Source organism: Oncorhynchus clarkii, unplaced genomic scaffold, assembly GCF_045791955.1.
Source record: "Oncorhynchus clarkii lewisi isolate Uvic-CL-2024 unplaced genomic scaffold, UVic_Ocla_1.0 unplaced_contig_11764_pilon_pilon, whole genome shotgun sequence".
Lineage (NCBI taxonomy): Eukaryota > Metazoa > Chordata > Actinopteri > Salmoniformes > Salmonidae > Oncorhynchus > Oncorhynchus clarkii.
The window spans coordinates 44,416-58,084 of record NW_027258081.1 but is presented as its reverse complement, the minus strand read 5'-3'; positions in this window follow the sequence as shown (position 1 = coordinate 58,084).

The window sequence follows — 13,669 nt, the reverse complement described above, 5'->3', positions numbered from 1 at the left end:
GAATGGAATGTGAGAGAGAGAGAGTATGGGGTTGTGTGTGTTTGAGAAAGAGCGAGAGAGAGAGAGTATGGGGTTGTGTGTGTTTGAGAGAGAGCGAGAGAGAGAGAGTATGGGGTTGTGTGTGTTTGAGAGAGAGCGAGAGAGAGAGAGTATGGGGTTGTGTGTGTTTGAGAGAGAGCGAGAGAGAGAGGTATGAGATTCAGTTCTATTAATATAGTCCTGATTTGAAAACACTTCCACAACACAGGCTTGAATGAATGCCTGGTCCATATATAATGACCCCACAGTCTGTAATTCAGACAGATATCTACCGAGAGCAGGAGATGGGCTCTCAGACACTCTTTATGTACAGTGTCTTCATTTCATCTTCATTTAATCATGCAATCATATCCAGCTCTCCCTCATAGGAATGTAAACGTCTCCCATATAGAAAATAAAACGTTGTTTCAATGTATGGAAGGAGGATGGTTTTCTGGGGAAATGAGGGCCAACTCTGAGGGCACGCTCTGCCATCTTTAAAAGAACAAACCGTTTTCGGTTTTAAGGTACCCTGATTTGGTACAACAAGCTTTTTCCTATTTTTTTTGTTAGACAACGTTGGTAAATTACATTGACATCCAGAAAGTCAATTTAAACATGACATGAACAAAATGGAGAACCCAATAGAATCATGTCACTGAGCAGACACATTTTGTAGCCTACCATTGTTTACTATGGCATGCCAGATTACATATTTACTTGTGAAAAACACAAACAAAAATTTGATTGAACATGAACAAGAATGTGTGTGTTTTCCCTAGACCCCTGCTAGACTTCAGGACTGAAGAGGATGTGTAGGAATCAAACTAAAGACCCCTGCTAGACTTCAGGACTGAAGAGGAGGTGTAGGGATCAAACTAAAGACCCCTGCTAGACTTCAGGACTGAAGAGGATGTGTAGGAATCAAACTAAAGACCCCTGCTAGTGATGGCTTCATATCCCCCTAGTGATGGCTTAATATCCCCCTAGTGATGGCTTCATATCCCCCTAGTGGTGGCTTCATATCCCCCTAGTGATGGCTTCATATCCCCCTAGTGATGGCTTCATATCAAACTAAAGACCCCTGCTAGACTTCAGGACTGAAGAGGAGGTGTAGGGATCAAACTAAAGACCCCTGCTAGACTTCAGGACTGAAGAGGAGGTGTAGGAATCAAACTAAAGACCCCTGCTAGACTTCAGGACTGAAGAGGATGTGTAGGAATCAAACTAAAGACTCCTGCTAGACTTCAGGACTGAAGAGGAGGTGTAGGAATCCAACTAAAGACCCCTGCTAGACTTCAGGACTGAAGAGGATGTGTAGGAATCAAACTAAAGACCCCTGCTAGACTTCAGGACTGAAGAGGAGGTGTAGGAATCCAACTAAAGACCCCTGTTAGACTTCAGGACTGAAGAGGATGTGTAGGAATCAAACTAAAGACCCCTGCTAGACTTCAGGACTGAAGAGGAGGTGTAGGGATCAAACTAAAGACCCCTGCTAGACTTCAGGACTGAAGAGGATGTGTAGGAATCAAACTAAAGACTCCTGCTAGACTTCAGGACTGAAGAGGAGGTGTAGGAATCCAACTAAAGACCCCAGTTAGACTTCAGGACTGAAGAGGATGTGTAGGAATCAAACTAAAGACCCCTGCTAGACTTCAGGACTGAAGAGGAGGTGTAGGGATCAAACTAAAGACTCCTGCTAGACTTCAGGACTGAAGAGGAGGTGTAGGAATCAAACTATAGACTCCTGTTAGACTTCAGGACTGAAGAGGATGTGTAGGAATTAAACTAAAGACCCCTGCTAGACTTCAGGACTGAAGAGGAGGTGTAGGAATCAAACTAAAGACCCCTGCTAGACTTCAGTACTGAATAGGAGGTGTAGGAATCTAACTAAAGACCCCTGCTAGACTTCAGTACAGAAGAGGAGGTGTAGGAATCAAACTAAAGACCCCTGCTAGACTTCAGGACTGAAGAGGAGGTGTAGGAATCAAACTGAAGACTCCTGCTAGACTTCAGGACTGAAGAGGAGGTGTAGGAATCAAACTATAGACTCCTGTTAGACTTCAGGACTGAAGAGAAGTAGAAGGATGGAGCAGAAGCTGACTTTTTCTATGTCCTCATTCTAGTGACCATGCTGGGGTTGTTGTCAGAAAGCTGCTCTTTCACCCATTTGGCTCATAGACCCTGCTATGCTCCTTACTCTCCTGCCACAGACAGTCACAGTGGAGTCTCAGAGAGGCTCGACTCTCTCCTCCTCATCGTTTTAGTTTTAGAATGAAACCCTGTGTTACTGAGAGGTATGTGCCCAAAGCCAAACTTGGAACTGGACTCCAAGTTCACACTTTAAATGACTCCAGTGCATAAATACAGTACACACATTTGTCTAGAGACCCATAGTGCTGTTTGTTCAACACACTTTCAAGTTAAGTGGCAGTGATAATATTCGAATCAGGACATTGGTGAGGTAGGTGTTTGGCTACTGCAGGGGTAGTCAACCCTGTTCCAACCAGGCATCACACTGAGCTACTTAGCTAATTGATCAGTTCAGTGATTGCCTAAATACAACACACCTGGTCGGTTAAATGAAAAACTTGAAGCGACAGCTGCACTCCAGGACCAGGGTTGCCTACCCATGGGCTTCAGCTACGGGAATCCATGGAGTAGCAATGTAGGTTTACATGAAATGATGAGAAAAGCGTCCCTGCATTGTTATTGTTACAGTAACACAGGCCTTACTAAACTATCATCAAGAGAGCTTGTGTGAACACTGTGTGCAGACTCAGAACACACCAAACACCACCACAAATTATTTGCATGTCATCCAGGCTTGGCAACCAGTGTGTCTCACTCTGTATAGTTTGTTTTGGAAAGGGTGTGTGTGTGTTTCACTTGATTGAATGAATCAGACTTTAGAGATTTGGCGTGAACTATTTGTGAATGAAGTCACCCTTGTGAAGAGGGTCAAATGAAGCAACAAGTGATGGCTTAATAATATCCCCCTAGTGATGGCTTCATATCCCCCTAGTGATGGCTTAATATCCCCCTAGTGATGGCTTCATATCCCCCTAGTGGTGGCTTCATATCCCCCTAGTGATGGCTTCATATCCCCCTAGTGATGGCTTCATATCCCCCTAGTGATGGCTTAATATCCCCCTAGTGATGGCTTCATATCCCCCTAGTGGTGGCTTCATATCCCCCTAGTGATGGCTTCATATCCCCCTAGTGATGGCTTCATATCCCCCTAGTGATGGCTTCATATCCCCCTAGTGATGGCTTCATATCCCCCTAGTGATGGCTTAATATCCCCCTAGTGATGGCTTCATATCCCCCTAGTGATGGCTTCATATCCCCCTAGTGATGGCTTAATATCCCCCTAGTGATGGCTTCATATCCCCCTAGTGGTGGCTTCATATCCCCCTAGTGATGGCTTCATATCCCCCTAGTGATGGCTTAATATCCCCTTAGTGATGGCTTCATATCCCTCTAGTGATGGCTTCATATCCCCCTAGTGATGGCTTACTATCCCCCTAGTGATGGCTTCATATCCCCCTAGTGATGGCTTAATATTCCCCTAGTGATGGCTTCATATCCCCCTAGTGATGGCTTAATATCCCCCTAGTGATGGCTTCATATCCCCCTAATGATGGCTTAATATCCCCCTAGTGATGGCTGAATATACCCCTAGTGATGGCTTCATATCCCCCTAGTGATGGCTTCATATCCCCCTAATGATGGCTTAATATCCCCCTAGTGATGACTTCATAGCCCCCTAGTGATGGCTTCATATCCCCCTAGTGATGGCTTCATATCCCCCTAGTGATGGCTTCATATCCCCCTAGTGATGGCTTAATATCCCCCTAGTGATGGCTTCATATCCCCCTAGTGATGGCTTCATATCCCCCTAGGGATGGCTTCATATCCCCCTAGTGATGGCTTAATATCCCCCTAGTGATGGCTTCATATCCCCCTAGTGATGGCTTAATATGCCCCTAGTGATGGCTTCATATCGCCCTAGGGATGGCTTCATATCCCCCTAGTGATGGCTTCATATGCCCCTAGTGATGGCTTAATATCCCCCTAGTGATGGCTTAATATCCCCCTAGTGATGGCTTCATATCCCCCTAGTGATGGCTTAATATCCCCCTAGTGATGGCTTCATATCCCCCTAGTGATGGCTTCATATCCCCCTAGGCTGACCAACTAAGGGAAAATTAGAATCAATACTGTAACTGTACACTAGATGGGGACCAATTGAGAGAAGCTTAAAGTCAATACTGTAACTGTCCACTAGATGGTGACCAATTTAGGAAAGATTAGAGTCAATAATGTAACTGTCCACTAGATGGTGACCAATTTAGGAACGATTAGAGTCAATACTGTAATTGTCCACTAGATGACAATCCAACACCTATTATATTGTAAAGATTGAAGAAGTGGAATGTTGAGCTGAGGACTTCACAGAGAGAAGATAAAACAGTAAGATAACTCTTTATAATATATCCATATACTACACTTAAAAATACAAGATTATTCTACAATTATTACAGGAAGGAAAACCTCATGAATTTATATATTGAGCAAAAACATAAACAACAATTTTACAGTTACAGTTCATATAAGGAAATCAGTCATTTTAAATCATTTCATTAGGCCCTTATCTATGGACTTCATATGAAAGGGCAGGGGCGCAGCCATGCGTGGGAATAGGAGGGCATAAGCCCACCCACTAGGGAGCCAGGCCCAGCCAATCAGAATGGGCTTTATTACAGACAGAAATACTCCTCAGTTTCATCAGCTGTCCCGGTGGCTGGTCTCAGACAATCTCGCAGGAAAAGAAGCCAGATGTAGAGATTCTGGGCTGGCATGGTTACATGTGGTCTGCGGTTGTGAGGCCGGTTAGACGTACTGCCCAATTCTTTAAAACAATGTTGGAGGCAGCTTATGGTAGAGAAGTTAACATTAAATTATCTGGCAACAGCTCTGGTGGACATTCCTGCAGTCAGCATGCCAATTGCACGCTGTCTCGAAACTTGAGACATCTGTGGCATTGTGTTGTGAGACAAAACTGCACATTTTAGAGTGGCCTTTTGTCCCCATCACAAGGTGCACCTGTGTAATGATCATGCTGTTTAATCAGCTTCTTGATATACCACACCTGCCAGGAGGATGGATTATCTTGGGAAAGGAGAAATACTAACAGAGATAAAGAAATGTGTGCACAACATTTGAGAGAAATATGCTTTTTGTGTCAATGAAACATTTCTGGGATCTTTTATTTCAGCTCATGAAACATGGGACCAACACTTTACATGTTGCGTTTATATTTCTGTTCAGTATACATCTGCCCTCACAAAGGGGACCTTCAGGCTTCAACTAATAAAAACAATGTAAAGAAAGAGAGCGCTAATGAATAGTTCAATGCATAGGGGAGGAAGAAAATGGAGAGCGAGAGAGAGAGGGTGAAGAGAGAGGGTGAAGAGAGAGTTGAGAGAAAGAGTGAAGAGAGAGAGAGAGTTAAGAGAGAGAGTTGAGAGAAAGAGTGAAGAGAGAGAGGATGAAGAGAGAGAATGAAGAGAGAGAGGATGAAGAGAGAGAGGGTGAAGCGAGAGAGGGTGAAGAGAGAGAGCGTGAAGAGAGAGTTGAGAGCGTGAAGAAAGAGTTGAGAGAAAGAGTGAAGAGAGAGAGTTGAGAGAAAGAGTGAAGAGAGAGAGGAGGAAAAAGATGAGTCAGATGCATTAACATATAAAAAGCTTCAGCTCAGGACAATCTAAAGGGATTGTATGGGATATTTGCATAAAGGAGATTAAAGCAGAATATTAAGTCAATAAAGGCTTCCAACTGGGTACAAATGTCAATTCAACGTCTATTCCAAGTTGGTGCAACGAAATGGCGTGGACACAATGTTGATTCAACCAGTGTGTGCCCAGTGGGTTGTATTTCTGACAGGAAAAGATCATTATAGACCCATTGAATTGCACCATCTAGTCTTCAAGAGGCTCCTTAGTTCCTTTAAGATGCAAATCAAATACTTTGTGAGGTGAGCAGGAAAATACTTTGTCTAATAAAATGGTATTTTGACGTTTAATGCGAAGGGTAGGTGTGGGGAGTAATGCACAGCAAAGCAAAGCACAATGCCATTTAGAAATGACATTTATGTCATTTGAACAAGATGCATTTTCCTTTGTAGTTCATTTCCCACACAGAATTATACTGCACATTCCCAAGCAATGGACATTGGTTATGAGTTGATAATAAGCTTATAACAAGTAATAATGCATAAAATATAGTGATTTTATGTCAATTGTTAAACATTGAGCTACTCCACCTTTCAGTTAACTCTGACCACTCACACTCCATCAGGAATATGAATACAACTATTCCCTAGTGGCTCATCAGAATAGTCCAGTCACATGTTCCATTCTGCTTACACAAGCAACATGGATCCTGCTGTAGCTATGTGCTCACATTGCAGGAAATAAAGCCAGGCATTTTTGAAAGTTTTGATTCCTGAGAAACAATTCTCAGCTAACTTCTCAGACATTACACACGGTTCCTCTTTTTCACAAGAAAGTCCTGCACGCACACAGACACAGACGACACACACACGTTTTGTCCTTCTCGTGGAGAACTAAAATTGATTTCCATTCACAATCCTATTTTTTAACCTAACCCTTACCTTAACCGGTAACCCTAAACCTAACCCTTACCTTAACCCCTGACCATAATTCTAACCCTAATTCTAAGTTTAAAATAGCCTTTGTCCTCATGGGGACATGGGAAATGTCCCCACTAGCATTTCCCTTGTTTTACCTTCTAGCCATGGTGGCCAAAATAATGTTAATAATGATTAAAGTTAGGGTTATGGTAAAGGTTATGGTAAGGGTAGGGGTTAGGGTTAGATAAGGGTTATGGAAAGAGTAGGGGTTAAGGTTATGGTTTAGGGTAGGGGTTAGGGTTAGGTAAGGGTTATGGTAAGGGCAGGGGTTCAGGTTAGGGTTTAGGGTAGAGACGTTCCAAGGATTCCGGGTAGCACTAACCCCAACGTAATTGGCAACTGGGCATTTTTCTACATGACCCTAAGCATGATGGGATGTTAATTTCTTAATTAACTCAGGAACCAACCACACCTGTGTGGAAGCACCTGCTTTCAATATACATTGTATCCCTCATTGTCTCTTTATGTTGGCAGTTACCTGTATACAGTGGGGCAACAAAGTATTTAGTCAGCCACCAATGGTGCAAGTTCTCCCACTTAAAAAGATAAGAGAGGCCTGTAATTTTTATCATAGGTACACTTCAACTATGACAGACAAAATTAGAAAAAAAATCCAGAAAATCACATTATCACATTATTATCACATTATCACATTATCACATTATCACATTATTAAAATCACAAATTATGGTGGAAAATAAGTATTTGGTCAATAACAAAAGTTTATCTCAATACTTTGTTATATACCCTTTGTTGGCAATGACAGAGGTCAAATGTTTTCTGTAAGTCTTCACAAGGTTTTCACACACTGTGGCTGGTATTTTGGCCCATTCCTCCATGCAGATCTCCTCTAGAGCAGTGATGTTTTGGGGCTGTTGCTGGGCAACACGGACTTTCAACTCCCTCCAAAGATTTTCTATGGGGTTGAGATCTGGAGACTGGCTAGGCCACTCCAGGACCTTGAAATGCTTCTTACGAAGCCACTCCTTCGTTGCCCGGGGCGGTGTGTTTGGGATCATTGTCATGCTGAAAGACCCAGCCACGTTTCATCTTCAATGCCCTTGCTGATGGAAGGAAGTTTTCACTCAAAATCTCATGATACATGGCCCCATTCATTCTTTCCTTTACGCGGATCAGTCGTCCTGGTCCCTTTGCAGAAAACAGCCCCAAAGCATGATGTTTCCACCCCCATGTATCACAGTAGGTATGGTGTTCTTTGGATGCAACTCAGCATTATTTGTCCTCCAAACACGACAAGTTGATTTTTTTTACCAAAAAGTTATATTTTGGTTTCATCTGACCATATGACATTCTCCCAATCTTCTTCTGGATCATCCAAATGCTCTCTAGCAAACTTCAGACGGGCCTGGACATGTAATGGCTTAAGCAGGGGGACACGTCTGGCACTGCAGGATTTGAGTCCCTGGCAGCGTAGTGTGTTACTGATGGTAGGCTTTGTTACTTTGGTCCCAGCTCTCTGCAGGTCATTCACTAGGTCCCCCCGTGTGGTTCTGGGATTTTTGCTCACCGTTCTTGTGATCATTTTGACCCCACGGTGTGAGATCTTGCGTGGAGCCCCAGATCGAGGGAGATTATGAGTGGTCTTGTATGTCTTCCATTTCCAAATAATTGCTCCCACATTTGATTTCTTCAAACCAAGCTGCTTACCTATTGCAGATTCAGTCTTCCCAGCCTGGTGCAGGTCTACAATTTTGTTTCTGGTGTCCTTTGGTCTTGGCCATAGTGGAGTTTGGAGTGTTACTGTTTGAGGTTGTGGACAGGTGTCTTTTATACTGATAACAAGTTCAAACAGGTGCCATTAATACAGGTAACGAGTGGAGGACAGAGGAGCCTCTTAAAGAAGAAGTTACAGGTCTGTGAGAGACAGAAATCTTGCTTGTTTGTAGGTGACCAAATACTTATTTTCCACCATAATTTGAAATAAATTCATAAAAAATCCCAGAATGTGGTTTTCTGGATTTGTTTTCTCATTTTGTCTGTCATAGTTGAAGTGTACCGATGATGAAAATTACAGGCCTCTCTCATCTTTTTAAGTGGGAGAACTTGCACAATTGGTGGCTGACTAAATACTTTGTTGCCCCACTGTATCTCTACACGGTGTATGGCTCTGCTACAAACGGGAAAATGCAGAACAGCTGAACTGCACAGTAACGTTACCATATTTCATGGTTAGCTATAGACTTTCTCTCTCCTTAAACTCTCCCTCTATTTCTCCTTTTCCTTCCTGTAAATGTGATATTGGTAGTTTTAGCTGAGCTTGCTGGTCCTGTGCCTAGCACAGCTCCTGGGCAATAAGTGAGTCTCTATTGATGGCTTTCCAATCCATCAGCTCAGGAGTCCTGATAGAGAGCAACAGCCTACTTTCAATCCAGCCAACAACACTGTCACATCTCATTCAGCTACCTGCCTGGCCTTCCTGACCACAGGTTTATGTCTCTAACCATGTTTCTGTGCCTGTGTCCCAAATGGCATCCTATTGGTTCATAATGGTGCCACTACACTCTTAGAAAGAAAAGTGCTATCTAGAACCTAAAAGGGCTGTTAATGACTGGAACAAATTGCAAAAATCACTGAAGTTGGAGACTTATATCTCCCTCACTAACTTTAAGCATCAGCTATCTGAGCAGCTTACCGATCGCTGCAACTGTACACAGCCCATCTGTAAATAGCCCATCTGTAAATAGCCCATCCAACTACCTACCTCATCCCCATATTGTTTTTATTTACTTTCCTGCTCTTTTGCACACAAGTATTTCTATTTGCACATCATCATTTGCACATCTATCACTCCAGTGTTAATTTGCTAAATTGTAATTACTTCGCTACTATGGCCTATTTATTGCCTCCTCACACGATTAGCACACATTGTATATAGACTTTTTCTATTGTGTTATTGACTGTACGTTTGTTTATTCCATGTGTAACTCTGTGTTGTTGTTTGTGTCACACTGCTTTGCTTTATCTTGGCCAGGTCGCAGTTGGAAATGAGAACTTATATATATATATATATATATATATACATACATTGTTTAAATAGAGTAATATACAAATTATGTGCGTCCCAAATGGCACCATACTCCCTATATAGTGCACTACTTATGACCAGAGCTCGATGGGCCCTATGGGCCCTGGTCTAAAGTAATGCACTATAAAAGGGCATAGGGTGCCATTTGGGACAGATCCATTGTGTTTCTACTGTTGACAGCAGCTAACACCAGTCGTTTATAAAGCAGTCTTATCTTTGCCCGGGGAGTTCTGCTCTTACTTTGTCTCAGTGCTGCTGTAGTGTTTGTTTTCTTTGTTTTCCCAGAGAAGTGAAGAAGCAGTGTTTTTGCTAAACATACTGTATATTATCTCTGGGCCAACAGCACAGTAATGAGGCCAGCCTGCATCTAGCTCCCACATCATTGTGGCTTGTGAGGGTACTTGTGGGCTACGTGCTGGAACTAGAATCTTGGGTAAATAAATGAAAATTCCATTATGAACATTCCATCTCAACCTCAGTCTCTCTGTTGGAAACACACAGAACCTCTACCATTTATATGATGCTATTTAATTCCAGAATGTGACCACAGATAATGTGACCACAAAAGCTCAATCAAGATAAATAGCATAACCCACTTCCCAAATTGAAAGGGCAACATTGTTCTGAAAAATTCAGCGTCAATTATCTGATATATGACGAATAACATATACATCGCTACCTCCCCTCAAAAGAAACCCCCCGCTTTTTGAACGAACAATGACTTTTACTCTTAAATGATCTCTATGTACTAAAGGTGTTGGCTAAGATACTTGCTACAGCTCCAGTTAAACATCACTGTTAGAGCAACATCTATTTAAGAGGTCAGCTCCAGTTAAACATCACTATTAGAGCAACATCTATTTAAGAGGTCAGCTCCAGTTAAACATCACTATTAGAGCAACATCTATTTAAGAGGTCAGCTCCAGTTAAACATCACTATTAGAGCAACATCTATTTAAGAGGTCAGCTCCAGTTAAACATCACTGTTAGAGCAACATCTATTTAAGAGGTCAGCTCCAGTTAAACATCCCTATTAGAGCAACATCTATTTAAGAGGTCAGCTCCAGTTAAACATCACTGTTAGAGCAACATATATTTAAGAGGTCAGCTCCAGTTAAAAGTCACTATTAGAGCAACATCTATTTAAGAGGTCAGCTCCAGTTAAACATCCCTATTAGAGCAACATCTACGTATTTAAGAAGTCAGCTCCAGTTAAACATCACTGTTAGAGCAACATCTATTTAAGAGGTCAGCTCCAGTTAAACATCACTATTAGAGCAACATCTACGTATTTAAGAGGTCAGCTCCAGTTAAACATCACTGTTAGAGCAACATCTATTTAAGAGGTCAGCTCCAGTTAAACGTCACTATTAGAGCAACATCTATTTAAGAGGTCAGCTCCAGTTAAACATCACTATTAGAGCAACATCTATTTAAGAGGTCAGCTCCAGTTAAACATCACTATTAGAGCAACATCTATTTAAGAGGTCAGCTCCAGTTAAACATCACTACTAGAGCAACATCTATTTAAGAGGTCACCTCCAGTTAAACATCACTATTAGAGCAACATCTATTTAAGAGGTCAACTCCAGTTAAACATCCCTGTTAGAGCAACATCTATTTAAGAGGTCAGCTCCAGTTAAACATCACTGTTAGAGCAACATCTATTTAAGAGGTCAGCTCCAGTTAAACGTCACTATTAGAGCAACATCTATTTAAGAGGTCAGCTCCAGTTAAACATCACTACTAGAGCAACATCTATTTAAGAGGTCAGCTCCAGTTAAACATCACTGTTAGAGCAACATCTATTTAAGAGGTCAGCTCCAGTTAAACATCACTATTAGAGCAACATCTATTTAAGAGGTCAGCTCCAGTTAAACATCACTATTAGAGCAACATCTATTTAAGAGGTCAGCTCCAGTTAAACATCACTGTTAGAGCAACATCTATTTAAGAGGTCAGCTCCAGTTAAACATCACTATTAGAGCAACATCTATTTAAGAGGTCAGCTCCAGTTAAACATCCCTATTAGAGCAACATCTATTTAAGAGGTCAGCTCCAGTTAAACATCACTGTTAGAGCAACATCTATTTAAGAGGTCAGCGGCATCAGTAAACATTATCAGACAAACAGTAATATCATCCTTTCATTCTTGCTCAGGGTTGCATCAGCGTAGAGATCATTTTTCTTTCTATGAATTATGCAAACCCTTTCAGACAGTTTCTTCCAAGGGATGTACGTAACATATACACAGACTGAACTGGTGCTATGATTAAAAGGAAGTGACTGTTAGACATGTCTGTCTGGTCTGTTTACATTGCAGACATATCAACAAGCCCCAGCGTGTTATCCTAACGCTTGGTTTGTTTCATGTAAACACAAGGCAAAAAGACGTTGCCCTCATTTCATCATTATTCAGAGCCTTGAAAAGACAGTGGATAAAGAATTGTATTTATGTTCAATTACAGTGGGGCAAAAAAGTATTTAGTCAGCCACCAATTGTGCAAGTTCTCCCACTTAAAAAGTTGAGAGAGGCCTGTAATTTTCATCATAGGTACACTTCAACTATGACAGACAAAATGAGAAAAAAAAATCCAGAAAATCACATTGTAGGATTTTTTAATGAATTTATTTGCAAATTATGGTGGAAAATAAGTATTTGGTCACCTACAAACAAGCAAGATTTCTGTCTCTCACAGACCTGTAACTTCTTCTTTAAGAGGCTCCTCTGTCCTCCACTCGTTACCTGTATTAATGGCACCCGTTTGAACTTGTTATCAGTATAAAATACCTGCACCAGGCTGGGAAGACTGAATCTGCAAAAGGTAAGCAGCTTGGTTTGAAGAAATCAACTGTGGGAGCAATTATTAGGAAATGGAAGACATACAAGACCACTCATAATCTCCCTCGATCTGGGGCTCCACGCAAGATCTCACCCGTGGGGTCAAAATGATCACAAGAACGGTGAGCAAAAATCCCAGAACCACACGGGGGGACCTAGTGAATGACCTGCAGAGAGCTGGGACCAAAGTAACAAAGCCTACCATCAGTAACACACTACGCCGCCAGGGACTCAAATCTTGCAGTGCCAGACGTGTCCCCCTGCTTAAGCCAGTACATGTCCAGGCCCGTCTGAAGTTTGCTAGAGAGCATTTGGATGATCCAGAAGAAGATTGGGAGAATGACATATGGTCAGATGAAACCAAAATATAACTTTTTGGTAAAAACTCAACTCGTCGTGTTTGGAGGACAAAGAATGCTGAGTTGCATCCAAAGAACACCATACCTACTGTGAAGCATGAGAGTGGAAACTTCATGCTTTGGGGCTGTTTTCCTGCAAATGGACCAGGACGATTGATCCATGTAAAGGAAAGAATGAATGGGGCCATGTATCGTGAGATTTTGAGTGAAAACCTCCTTCCATCAGCAAGGGCATTGAAGATGAAACGTGGCTGGGTCTTTCAGCATGACAATGATCCCAAACACACCGCCCGGGCAACGAAGGAGTGGCTTCGTAAGAAGCATTTCAAGGTCCTGGAGTGGCCTAGCCAGTCTCAAACCCATAGAAAATCTTTGGAGGGAGTTGAACGTCCGTGTTGCCCAGCAACAGCCCCAAAACATCACTGCTCTATAGGAGATCTGCATGGAGGAATGGGCCAAAATACCAGCAACGGTGTGTGAAAACCTTGTGAAGACTTACAGAAAACATTTGACCTCTGTTATATACCCTTTGTTGGCAATGACAAAGTATTGAGATAAACTTTTGTTATTGACCAAAGACTTATTTTCCACCATAATTTGCAAATAAATAAATTAATAAAAAATGTTTTTTTTTTCTCATTTTGTCTGTCACAGTTGAAGTGTACCTATGATGAAAATTACAGGCCTCT